The sequence below is a fragment of the Alexandromys fortis genome, unplaced genomic scaffold, assembly GCF_014885135.2.
Source record: "Alexandromys fortis isolate MF-2015 unplaced genomic scaffold, M_Fortis_MF-2015_v1.1 scaffold_184, whole genome shotgun sequence".
In the NCBI taxonomy this organism is placed as follows: domain Eukaryota; kingdom Metazoa; phylum Chordata; class Mammalia; order Rodentia; family Cricetidae; genus Alexandromys; species Alexandromys fortis.
In genome coordinates this window covers 1,575,274-1,589,506 of record NW_026068125.1, presented here as the reverse complement: position 1 = coordinate 1,589,506, position 14,233 = coordinate 1,575,274, and the positions used below count along the sequence as shown (strand labels likewise).

At 39.1% G+C, this 14,233-nt stretch overlaps 1 pseudogene; it reads left to right on the top strand.

Annotated features, from left to right (window-relative positions):
* The window catches only part of LOC126490655 (KAT8 regulatory NSL complex subunit 2-like), a 9,563-nt pseudogene extending 7,470 nt beyond the window's left edge, over nt 1-2,093 (top strand).
* The last annotated feature ends 12,140 nt before the right edge of the window (nt 2,094-14,233 follow it).

Below are 14,233 nucleotides of genomic sequence, written 5' to 3'. Positions count from 1 at the left end.
TATTCCCGAGAGAATGTTGAGCACCAAAGACACTCCACCTGGAGCCTTTCTTTTTGGCAGAACTGGCCTTGGGGCAAAGAAATGCCCATACCTCAACAACTGACAGAGATACAGAGCGTGCATCAATAAATAAAACAGGACTGTCATATCCTGCCAAGACAGGGTAAGATAGTTTTGAAAAGTTGCTTGCCTTTGAAAATGGTATGTCAGTTATGTTAGGCCTTAGCCAAAGTTGGTTGCTTCAACGCTGCAAACATGACTTTGGGTGATTGCCCAGGTAGCTAGTTGTCTCTGTGATTTGTTGCATGTTTTGGAAGTTGTTTTACTGAACTTCCTAATTACCCAGGTAACATTATTTCCCTTCTCAGATCTTCGATGGGGTTGAAGACTATATAAATGTAGTTACTTTTCTCTCACGACTTGGCCAAGTTATTTATTATATAAGACCTAAGCTAGTTAGAATAGGATATTTGTACTTATTGTATATAATTTCGTAGTAGGTTTAGAGCTCTCTTACTTAAACAAAAGGGGGAGGTGTTGCGGGAGGTCCTTCTGCCCCTCCAACCAATAGCTGCTGAGATACCAGCCCATTGGGGCGTGGTTTCTCTCCCTTTAAAAAAATCGGCTACTTCCTCTGCTCGCTCTCTTCACTTCCTGCTCTGCCAGCGACTAGACTCCCTTCCTGGTTGCGCAGAGGGCTGTTGTCTGGGATGGTGATCTGTAAGTTTTTTCCTCTTTAAATAAATACCACCCTATTAATCATAATTCCAAACTGGTGTGGCATTGTTCGTGACTTACACCTTCATATAAGTACCAGGAATCTAATCCTCTGGATCAGACATGGTGAGTTGACCCCAACAGTGAAGCTGATAGCATATGCAGTGATCAAAAAGATTCCCTAAAACACTGGCATCAACACAGCTGAAGAAGTAGCTCTTTTTAGGCATGCATGAGAGGCTGTCCATTTGTAGCCTCTGAACATGGGACAAGAGTAGAAGCTCTATTTGTTCCATTAAACCAAAGTGGGGTAGTCAATGACCTTTTGCTGTGAAGAGACATCATGACCAAGGCAACTCTTACAAAAGAAAGCATTTAATTGGGGACTGGCTTACAGTTTCAGAGGATTAGTCTATGATCAGTTATTTAAGGGCGCATAGCAGCAGGTAGGAAGGCACAGAGCCGAGAGCTTACATCCTGTATACAAACAGCAGACAGAAAAAGAGAGACTATGCCTGGCATAGGACTGTGAAACCTCAAAGCCCACCCACAACAACATATTTCCTCTAAAAAGGCAAAATTCCTAATTTTTCTAATCTTCTCAAACAGTTTATGGTGACTAAGCATTTAAATATGGGGGCCATTCTTATTCAAACCACCATAGTCGGGAAGCTGTAGGTAACATTATCTTGGCTGGCTGAGAGGAACTATAAGCAGTTAAAGTGTCTTTGATGAGATGACCAGTAATATTGGAGTAGAAGCTTTATTACTAGCAGCTGGAGCAAAATACTGACCATAGATGGGGCTACATAACAGGACTATACCACTCATGCCAACCAAAGGTGCTGAGCCTTGGTAGAGGATGTTATTTGCTCCAATCAGTCTCTTCTAGTGACTGGACACTGCCCAACCCACACTGATCAGTATACAATTCAGGTTTTCTTCAAATACTGTGAGAAATATGAAGCAATACCCTGGAACAACTAGTTCCCATGAGCCTCTCTGAGGAGCCCTCTGCCCTCTGTCTTCTGTGTTTCAAGATGGGGACGTTGGTCCTGTGGATCTTTATTTGAATGCTGCTGAGTGTCAACCAACTGAGGGTTTATCACTGGAGTTCAGGGGCATCCTGGATGTTGTACAAGATGATATGCTAGGCCCTCCAGTCATCCTTATTTTTCATCCTTCAAGAAGCCTTGACTTCACAAAGTCAAAGGAATTGCTGAGGGCCCACCCAGGTCAGATGCAGATAGATAGTCAAAGATGGATATTAGGGATCTCAGAATTTGGAGAAAACTTTATATACCTCAAAACACCTTGCCCCTCAAATTGGATTGGCTACTACAAGTGGGAAAACCAAGCCCACTTCTGTCACCTAGCAATTCATTCCGGGAGTTAAACAATTCCACAATTAAAAAAATCGTAAAGTCAAATGACTGGTGGATTTGAACTCCCAATTCTTCTGACACATATAGTTCTGATCAGTTTTCTTTCTTTCTCTGAACAGAGACAACCCAGATTCATTGATTTTCTTCTGGAATATAGAGCACTATAGATAAAAATAAAATCAAATTTGTATATAATGGACCTCTAGTGTCCAAAAGTTACAGGATTATTTACAAGTAAGGGAGAGTAAGGTAATCCCTGAGTCAGGGATAGAATGAAAAAATTTGAGACAATGCCTGGGAGAGACACATCTTTTTAATGGCATTTTCTAAGTTATGGACTGAAATCCACAGTGATGACTGGCTGCCATGTTTAGGAATGGGGACCCCACTATGTGCATCTGCATCTTAGTCTTTCCTCATCTTCACATAATTGGACAATCTAAACCATTCCCTTAGTGATTTATAATTGTGGTAAAAGTAGCTCACGGGTCTAGTATCTCCTTAATCATCCTTCTTTAAACTTATGTAGATTTCTCTGGCAACTCTCTTATGTAAAACTGTTATAATTAGTTTATTAATTGTTAGGAAAACAGCAAAAAATTCATATATGTAACTTAAGAAGTAGGAAACAACTTCTTTACTTTGTATTGCTCATTTTTTAAATAGCCTTTATTTTTATTTTCAAAATTTTTTCTTTTTATTTTTTTTGTTTAGTTTTGTTTTTGTTTTTTAATTCAAACTCAGCTCTTTGAGTCATCTTCCCATCCCCTAAAATAGTTTTTCCATCTTTGGTGGCAAAAAAATTAATTGATTATTAACTTCATTAATTCACCCAACAAATGACTAGTAAGTGTTTTACTTATGACTTCATTATTCATTACACCTCAGCCTTCATGTCTTCTCGCTGGAATAGGGCAATCAGTCTTTCTTACTAGGATCCACTTTTTTAAATCCTTAAACCCTGATCATATTTTTCAGTCAATCAGTTCTCCACATTTAAATATAGCATTACATACAGTGTGAATATAGCATTGCTAAGGACTTATTCCAGAAAACTGTCATAATTCTTCCTTTCAAGAAAAATCAGTTTGTCAAACTAGGAACTCCCTCAGAATCTATGATGTCTCCCAAAATTCATTGTGTTTCCCTCAAGAAACCAACTTTTTAAATGACTAACTCTTATTAATATAGACAAAAGTAGCACAATAAGTCCTGGCTCTGGCAAAGATGGGGGATTCTGGTAATCTTGCTCAGTTCACAGTTGGTGATAGCAATAATTGTTGAAGCTTTTTTGGAAAAAGTCATTGAATATCAAGAACCACAAAAACATCCATTTGTAGCAAAGCAGTGGTGCTGCACACCTTTAATACCAGCACTCATGAAGCAGAGGCAAGTGGATCTCTGTGAGTTTGAGGCCAGCCTGGTCTACTAGAGCTAGTTCCAGGATAGCTAGGCCTGTTACTTAGAGAAGCCCTATCTTGAAAAAACAACAACAACAACAAAAAGAAAAATGAAAGAAATAATGATAATGTCTGTCTCGTGTGTGAAATTAACCTGAATTTTTTTTTTTTTATAAAAAATGTCTCCATTAGATTTTTACCGTGGTGGGATTTGGCTGTATGTAGACATAGGCTGCTTGTTCATTTCTTAGCTACCCATACCCAGATAATAACACAGAAACTATGTTAATTACAACACTGGTTGGCCTATTAGCTCAAGATTCTTATTAACTAATTTTTACATCTTAAATTAACCCATTCCTATTATTTTGTATTTTACCACGAGGCTTGTTTACAACTAAAGTTCCAGGGCAGGCATCATTCTCCTTCAGCAGCTACATGGCATCTCCCTGACTCTGCCTTCTTTTCTCCTCTATCTCTGCTTGGAATTCCTGCTTTGCTCTATCCTACCTTGCCATAGGCCCAAAGTAATTTCTTTATTAACCAATGGTAATAAAATATATTCACAGCATACAGAGAGGAATTCCACATCAGCTCTACCTACCAGCTACTTAAGCTCTCACTGAACTATTGCACTCTAATGTGTTAAAGGGATGTAGAAAAAGATAGATTGCTTCACTCAGTGAACAAGGACAAAGCCATTCAAATATTATTTCATACATTATTTATTCATATTGATTGCATATATCAAACCTCATTCTCAGAAGGGTTTCACTATGCTTTCTGAAATACATAAACTTCAAAAGTATTTTTAAATGATAAGTCAGGAAAATAAGGATGATAAAGTAAGATGTTGTCAAAAGCAACTTGCAACTTAACTCTCAGCAGCCCAGATATACACAGGAGAGAATACCTACAATATAAAAGAGAGAAGAAGTTTTCTTGTTGAGAAAACCACGGCCTTGCTGGACACTAAGTCCCAAAAGAAATTCATCTTTGAATCTACTAGGATCAAAGAGACTCAATCACCCCATGTGGGCACCTCTGCATGGAACATGTCCATTTTCCTAATCCACACAGAGACTGAGACAGTGAATGGGGCTCATTGGGAAGTCAAGTGTCTTATCTTCTCTCTGTGTTCTGAATTTCCCATCTCAGTGGGATGAAGAGAGAACCTGCATTCTCCAACCCAGACAATCCGGGGAGCTACAACTGATCTGCCACATAGTTAAATTGATAACCGACGAGAAAGAAGGTTTTACAGGGACTTGTTTATCTTTTGACTTTAAAGAAAAACAGAAACAAAAGCCTGACTTAAGATGAAGTTATCAACGGAGGCATGAATATTTAAAAAATACACAGGTGCTTCAAGCCCACTCCTGCCTGCAGCTCATCTTTTGAGCTCTTCACAGTCATACTAAAAAAGCTCCCTGACCTTGGGTTTGACTTTGAGTTCCATAAACTTCTCTGTGAACCGCCTAACCAGTTGTGTGCAACTTTAAGCACATTAATCATCATATGACCAAGAATGTGTCCCAAAAAGACTCTCACTCAGCAGCTTGTGGACCAAATATCCAACAGTTCAGGTGCATGAAGCTCACATCTGAGAGCAACCTTCTGTGCGTGCCTCTCAGAGAAAATAATTAGAAACAGCATTTCTTCTCACATATTTTCCTTCTCTACATATTTTTTTTCTGTTCTGAGATTTAACTATCTTTAACATTTTATAAGAACACATTTTTATTATATTTACATACCTGCTGCCCAACTAAATAAAGTTTGACTGTTTACTCAGAGCAAAGAGATCGAGCCTAGAACACCCACTGAATATTTATAGTGATTAATATTGTTACATGAAGATATTCAACTAATATAAAGCATAGTTTCTGTTACCAAATATTTTATGAATCACATGGGAGGTAATACTTATTGTATTTTAGAATGAGAAAAACTTAAAAAAAAACTTTAAAAAAAGAAACAAGAATTGGTTCACTGTCCAGACAACACGATAGAGTAGAGAAGATAGTATTTCTTTGTAGGAGTTGATTTTTTTATTTCCTTGCACCTCCACTGAACTGTATTTCTCTTCTACTTACTAGCCAATTTATGTCTCACCATGACCTTACTCCTTACCTTTGATTCTTTTCTTCCACCTTTATCTTCTCCTGTGGCACCATCAGTCTACTCCCTGACTCTCCAAGATTGATGAAGAAGTATTGCCTCACATATGGAAAAAAATCTAATCTCACCTATAGCAGTGACATGCTGCCAAGTTTATCAGCAGAGGCAATTATGGTCTTTCTTTGTGCAAGTCTTAGGCAGTTAGTTGTAGATCCTAAGGAATGCCTCAAAGAATGCCTGCTGCTTGCCTTCCAGCCTTTTATGTGATACACATTCAGGAAACACTGTATTTTCTGATCTTCAGCTGATATCTTTTTCAAGGATAGCAATATGCAGTATTGTACTCTCTTGTAGTATTGGTCCCCCAGAGCAAACAACTGATACTCACAGGAGTTCATGTGGCTAAGTCTGGAGCATGACCTACATTTTAAATCCATGATATTCTCAACCTACAATAGATAAAGGACATGGTTTAATTTGTGTAGAGAATCCTCTGTGTATAGTTTCTGTCACCAAGCAACCATGTAAACAGTATCTCTACCCGATCAAAATCTAGCCTAGGCATGTGTAGATAATGTGGATCTGTGTAGAGTATTCAATAAGATCTCTCATCATGATGGAATCACTGAATAGCACATTTCTCAGAGGTAGCCCTACTGTTAAGCAATTCACAACTCTATACACAAGTGCATGCATACTCATGTGCCCTGTTGGTTTCATTTCTCTTGAAATCCATAAATATTACACATACTTTTGGTATTTAGATCAAGAATATGAAATAAAAAGGAATTTGAGGACCAGAAAGAAGGCTCACAGATCAAACTACTAGCCACTCTAACCTAACAATTTTTTTTTTCAATATCCAGAACCTATACAAAGGTGTAAGGAGAAAACTCCACAGAGATGTACCTTGACCTCCATGTGTGCATCACAGCACATAGACTTTCTCCCAGCACATACATATCATTATATGCACACAACAACAACAAGTTTAAACTTTTTAATAAATTAAATATGGTGACCTAAGAGACTAAGAAAATAAGTTTGGATTAAATAATTGAAGTTATACCTAAATGACATGAGAATGCACCAAAACCATGTGAGCTAAGGTTTGAAGATAGACATGCAGGGACCTGATTTCACTGTGTAGATTCACAATCATCATTTTGTTATTGTTGTTTCTGATTCTGTTTGATTTTCATCTTTGACTTTGATCTATCAACTTACAGAGTTGATAAACTGCAGCACAGTACCAGTTATTACAACCCTTTTTCCCTACCCAGAAATTCTTACATATCCTTCAAATGTAGCATATCCCCTGCCCTTAAGGGACTGACTTACATGAGATGGATCAACCACTAGTAAACAAGAAAATGTGTGTCTTTATGTAGTTTCTTGTTATGTAATTTAGGAATTAATACATCTGATAATCTAAATAACAGAATATTGCATCAAAGGACATTATTCTTCAAAATATCACCACATATTTAACAAATAACCTGCAAACCACAATGGTTTAACACAGGAAGCTCACTTTCTGTTCATCACCCAGTCCAGTGGAAGATTCTGAGGACACTCTGCTTGTTCAATCATTCACAGACCCAGGCACATTCAAGACAGCTCTTCCCATTTGTTTGGTGCTGTTTGCTTCAGTTCTCTTGGTTCTAGTTGGTGAGGAAGAAAGGCAGAGATCACAGAAGTACTCAGAAGAAGGAGCTCTTATATGCTCTTCCTTGTTAATGACACAGGTTCCCCCAGCACACATTGCATTGACGGAGCCACATGGTGCCTCACCTAAAAACTGTGTTGCCATGTGCCTAGGTAAACAAATAAAAACGCTACTGGGCCTGGGGACACGTTTCCATCTCAGCATCCAAGAAAGCCTGTCAGGTCACATTTCCCATTTGTTTGGTGCTGTTTGCTTTCCTGTCTCCACTAATGTGCCAGTCTGTGTTGGGCCCTCAGTGTTTTCCATAAAATCCAATTAGCATCCTTAAGGAGGGCAGAAAGGCCAGATATCCCTATGTACCTAAAGTTGAAAGGAAGGTAACTTATGAGAAAAGAGGAAAATTGAGAGCCCCAGAGTTTTCCTCATTCCTCCATTAGGATCCATGGAGTATACAATTCTAAGAAAACTAGAAAGGCCACTTTCTGCATTGGCATTAACTCATGAAGCACTTCAGTTTCCCACTCTCTGAGTTTTATTTTATTTTGTGCATAAGATTTTTACCTATATGTCTGCCCATGTATCATGTGCTTGCAGTGCCAGTGGAGGTCAGAAAGGCTTGATGAAATCCCAAGATCTGGAGTTACAGACAGTTGTAAGCTACCATGTGGGTTCTGGAAACCAAACCCAGTTCTTCAATAAGAGCAGTGTGGCTCTTGACTAGTGATCTTTCTTCTTGCAGGATATTTTTTATACTGTGTGAAGATGTGTTGTTGTTATTGGCTTAATAAAGAGCTGAATGGCTCATAGCTAGGCAGGAGAGAATAGGTGGGATTCCCAGGGAGCAAGAGGAACCGGAGATGAAGTTATGTACACACGAGACACCAGTAAGACATGGAGCAGGTGGGATGTACATAATGCAGGAGAGGTTAAAAAAAAAGAGTCGCATAGCAAAATGTAGATTAATAGAAGCAGGTTAATTTAAGGTATAAGAGCTAGTTGGGAACAAACCTAAGTTAAGGTCAAGCTTCCATAATTAATAATAAGTTTCTGTGTCATTATTTGGGGGCTCATTCTACCCAAGAAAGACTGATGAAAAAGACCAAATACACCATCTCTCCATTCCTATTTTTTAAGCCTTTTAAGTCCTTTTCTGAGAAACAACAGTGTCAGCCAAACCCAATGGAATGCTGAGGATAAATGGCCTCAGAGACCCACAGCTAATGGGGTGGATCAGGAAGAAAAGATCCTTTCTCTTTTGGTAACTAGGTCAAATCTCTCAGAGACAAAAAAGTCAAAACAAACATGAATCAGAGCCACACATAGTAACTTGAGCCTATCATCCCAGCTCCTCTGGATCTGCAACAAGAGGATGACATCAGCACAGAAATTTAAGAGAAGCTTAGGTAAGAGTGAGGTTCTGTCTCAGAAGCAAAACAAATACAACAGAAAGAAAACTAAAACTAGTTCACCACCTGGCTCACCACCTCCTGTCATTTCTTCCAGGCCTTCTTCATGCTGCATCTGCTTTTCTCTCAGACCTTCCTTCTGTCTGCAGCCCAGCCGCACGCAGAGGAGTCTCACCTAATTCACACACTCGCCAAACTATCCGCAGGCAGGATATCTTCTGGTGAATGGAGCCCATGGCAATTTCTTCGCTGGAGCCTAGCAAAACTCCCAGCTGCCCATCGCATGTTACCAAGATGGGGAATGCCTTTTATCCAGGTTCTCACTGAGGCAGGTCAGCTACCAGGTTTAGCAGAAAAGATGTATCAGAGTTTCCACCTGTTTGCACGACAATAATGAGAACTCTAAAGCTAAGTCAACACTGGGAGGAGGGAAGGATGAGGGAAGGTGGAAAGGCAGAAAAAGTGTAATAGATGTTACAAGAAGGTTCTTACTCAAAATCCTGGAGAACTTGGGAGAGCTAGGTACACCTAGCGAGTTCAAAAAGAAAAATGGGAGAACGACAGTCCTCTAGGAGAAAATAGCAAGACAAATCTATCTTTGACTTGCCTTGCAGACTTCACAGAGCCTTCTCTATTCTAAGATGTCCAGAAGACCTGAAATACAGTGAGGGGCTGTATCTGGTGGAGGGGACTGAATAGAGCCATTTCCAGGCATCAGGTGGCTTACCCAGCTGTCCCTCTAGCCCATGGTCAGGTCTGGTGGATGGCTGTTCCATTCACATGAGCCTGTGGAAGGACTCATAAGCAATGAGATAAGCTGCAGAAAGAAAAAAACTAAAAATAAGTTTTTCCCTTCTAAAATGTGCTGCACAGAGTTGAGCTGTGTGCATGCATACCTGCATATTTATGTTTGTATGTGTGTGGGGGGGCTGTTTCAGTGTGTGTTTGAATGAGTTCATGTTTATGTATGTTGGTCAGAGGTAAACCTCAGGTATTGTTCCTTGGGCATAGCCCAACCTGTTTCTAAAACAAGATCTCCCACTGCCCTGGAACTCACCAAATAGGCTAGGTTGCCTGGCCACTGGGCCTTAGAAATCTGCGTCTCTGGGGTTTTGGCCTCCCTAGCCACACCCCGTGTACTAGGTTCATTTCTGTCACTGTGGGTAAATCTCCTGACAAGCAGGTTTGGGGAGAAATGGCTTCTTTTAGCTCATAGTTCCCAATTACAGTCTCTCGCTGCCCAAACGTTGCAGAGCTGAGAACTTGAGACAGTGAGTCACACCACTGCCACAGTCAGAAGCAGAGACATAAATTCACATGTGCTTACATGCTAGGCTACTTGTGCTCAGCTTGGTTTTTCTATTTTTGCACAGTTCAGGACTTCCTGTCTAGAAAATGGTGCTAGCCACATCAATTAACTTACTTAAGACAGTTCCCCATACATAGCCAGGGCCAACCCAAGGTAGACAATACCTCATCGAAATTCTCTTCCCAGGTGATGCTTTCTTATGTCATTTATGACATTTAAAGCTAACCATACTCAGTTGTTTTATGCTTTATGTGACTCTTAGGGACCTAACTCAGATCTTCATATCTGAATGGCAAACACTTTATCCCCAAGCTACTTCCCAAGCCCTGAAGTGAAATTTTTTAAAGTAAAAAATAAAATTCAAAACTTCATTGATATGAAGAAAGTTATTTAAACAAAAATTAAAGGTAAAGAAATTCTTATTGTATCTGAAACATTGAAGGAAAAGTGGAAGTTGACGTAGTCTTACTGAAGTGGACATTATATACTATTATATATTATATTCCTATTGTAAGTGTTTGGTCATCATCAAAGAAAGAAGTTGGTAGCTGTGCCTTCCTACATCTACTCTTTGGAATACTTTAGGGTGGATTCTAGCTTCCAAAGCCATGAACAAAACAGCTGTGGCTACAGAAAAGTCTACAAGCACATGCTCTTCTGAGCATCCCTGCAAGTATGCACCCCTGTAGTGTAAGTTACTGTGCTCTGTGCTGTAAGAAGAAGACAAACAAAGGAAACAAGAGTTTATTTTGGCTTATAGTTTGAGGTTCCAGACCATCATGCTGTCTGAAAACATGACATCAGGAATGAGAGGAAGCAACTCACATTGCATCTGCAATCAGGAAACCAAGGTGAAAGTTGGTCCTCAACTAAAATTCCTTTATATTCATTATGGAACTCTAACCTACAGAGAGTTGGTGCCCACATTTCAGGCTCATAGTCACACCTCAATTAATCTAGAAACTTCTTCTGAATGGATCCAGAGATGTAGAGCTGTTAGGTGACAATAGATCTTGCCAATCAATGTTAGCCATCACATATGTGTTGCATGTGTGCATGCATACATGTGTGTCTGTATGTATATTTGTCTCTGTGTGTGCATGCATGCATATCTGTTTATGTCTGTGTGTATGTTCAAGGAATAATTGAAGAAATTTTCTTTCTTTATCTTTTCTTTAATTAAAATAAAAGAGTTCATTCAGATCTCTCCAGGAACCAGTTGAAATGACTGGAGGTAACAGAAGAACAATGAAGGGAGTACAGGTCTCAAAGGTGAAATGCTCACCCAGTCACGCTCCTGTGGATGCCCACCCAGTCACCTTTTTGTGGATGCTAGATTTTGCCTTTAGTCAAAGTCTAAAGGTGAATTAGCACACCATGGTAGGATGCTGAACTCAGCTAGAAAAATGTTTGGGCTACCAGCCAAGAAAATAAAACAAATCTAAATGTGTCATGTTTAACAAAATGCCATTCAGAATCTTCTTTCTAGAAGGATCAAAGCAGCAAATGACACTTGGTTCCTCCTCCCCTGAATCAAATTCAGGGAAAACATTCTGGAAATTCTATGCCAGAGGTCAGTCCTATGAAGACACATGAAGTTTTAAAACACTCAGTCTCATTTTGTTCTTTTAAATCATGGCCATTAATAACCTCTGAAAATGGCCATCAATTTTCTTCTTTCTGCTTGACTGGTGTTTCTGTACCAAAATGCTCACAGGGGGAAATAAAGGCCTGACAGTTCAAAATCCAAAAAGTTTGTGCTGGAACTCATTTATTTATATTTCAGAATTCCAAGGCAGATTAATTGGAAGGCATCCAAACCTCAGAAGCCAACACTCTGCCAAACGTTTTTGCAGCTTGGCAATCAGCAGCAGAATATGGCCAGATCATTAAAGAAATCCTCTTCTGAATTCCCTTGAAGCTCCTAAGGCAGAGTTTAAACAAAATTTATTTCCTTCAGAGACTCATCTGCATGATAAGTTTCCATCTGTGCCTCAGAAAACAGCACATTGGATTAGCCACCTAACTCAGGAAAGTTAAAAATAAAACAAAAATAAACCAACATTTCTTTCCTCTCTAGGCCTCTATGACAGTGTGTTCTTAAATGGGGAGTCTGCCTGTCACTGATCTCTTAGGGAGGATTGTGACCTTTCTATCTTGTCACAGTGCTGTCTTTCGTTTTACAATAGTGATGGAATGAGAGCCTACTGTGAAGATGGAGATGCTCCAAACGCCATGGGAAGAAATATAAAGAGCCCTGCATTAATGGACAAGGAAAAGATATCAACAAGAGGAGATGGTTAACTTCAATTGTCAAGTTGAAAGATTCTGGGATCAGCTGGAAAGGAGTCAATGAGGAGTTGTCTAGCATAGGCTGGCCTGTGAGCAAGCTTGGAGTGGTTCTTTTGATTACATGGATTGTAAGATAGGAAGGCCTATCTTAATTATTGTTTGTATGTGTAAGTAGAGAAAACAAGCTGAACATTAGCAGGTATGCATGCATTGCTTTCTTCTACCATGGACTTAAGATAACCAGCCACTTTAAGTCACCTGATTTCCTTACCAATATAGACTGTAAACTAGAACTGTGAGCTGAAACAAGCTACCACAGCAGCAAGAAAAAAAAAAAAAAAAAAACAGAGACCAAGGGTTAACCAAGATGGACAGTGGTATATCTGAGGAAAGAGCAAGTGAGACAAGGTACTGTAGGCATCTGGAGAAGGAAAGGAAATGTTCATGACAACCAAGTGGTCAACATAACCTTTATGAAGTACATTAAGTAGAGTACCCTGGTAAGGCTTGTGGGATAGGGTAAACTAGAAAGGCCTTGGAATATTGTGGTGTTTCATGCTCTACCTTATTGAAATCTCTCTCTCTCTCTCTCTCTCTCTCTCTCTCTCTCTCTCTCCTCCCAGCTCCTCCGTGTGTGTGTGTGTGTGTGTGTGTGTGTGTGTGTGTGTGTGTGTGTGCTGTGTTTGTATCTTTCTCTCTGCCTCTCTGTGTCTCTGTCCTTATCTCTGTCTCTCTCTGTCTTTCTTTCTGTCTCTGTTTCTGTGTGTGTGTCTTTCTCTCCCTGCTCATTTTCAACCTTTATCACACCTAATGGTGTTTATATCCTCAAACCCCAACTGATTACACAAGATTTTGTTTTTTTTTTCTTTTTTTAATCTGTTGTCAGTATATTAGGTCTATCTAGGATCAGGGTACTAGGTCTGACACAGAGGTGGAAAAGAACTGACTGGGATTTTTGTTTTGTTTTGTTTTTATTGAGCTATATATTTTTCTCAGCTTCCCTCCCTTTCTCCTCCCTCTTGTTCTACCCTCTTCCATAATCCTTTCATTCCCAATTTACTCAGGAGATCTTATCTTTTTCTACTTCCCATGTAGATTAGATCCATGTATGTCTCTCTTAGGGTCCTCTTTGTTCTTTAGGTCTAGGTTCTTTAGGATTGTGAATTGTAGGGGGTGGTTTCTTTGCTTTATGTCTAAAAGCCACTTATGAGTGAATACATATGATATTTGTCTTTCTGGATCTGGGCTACCTCACTCAATATGATGTTTTCTAGATCCATCCCTTTGCCTGCAAATCTTGGGATATCATTTTTTCTGCTGTGTAGTACTCCATTGTGTAAATGTACTACATTTTCTTCCATCCATCCTTTGGTCAAAGAACATTTAGATTATTTCCAGATTCCAGCTATGACAAATAATGCAACTATGAACATAGTTGATCACATATCCTCCAGGTATAATTGAGCATCCTCTGGGTAGATACCCAAAAATGATATTGCAGGGTCTTGAGGTAGGTTGCTTCCTAATTTTCTGAGAAATCACCATACCAATTTCCAAATTCCCTAAATGATTATTTACAAATGTTTGTTTACATTTAAAGGGGGATGAATACTTTGCATTTGTAGGATCTTGGTTTATTGATAAAAAATTAAGGTTAATTTTATTATATGTATACTTCTGCTGTTGATTAAGGTATTGTGTTTGTGCAGCTCATTTCAAAATGTATTATATAATTAAAAATTCAGGTTAATAGTCATCTATAATAGTCAAGCTTGTAGTCATGTTAGTTAGGTTTTCTAGATTACAAAGATATATTTCAATTAGATAGATAATATGTAGAATATGGCATTTAAAATGTTTTAAGAACTTAGGACTTTTCATGACAATGAGACTCATCTGCTACTGGCAGCACCAATCTACTTCAAGAGGATGAT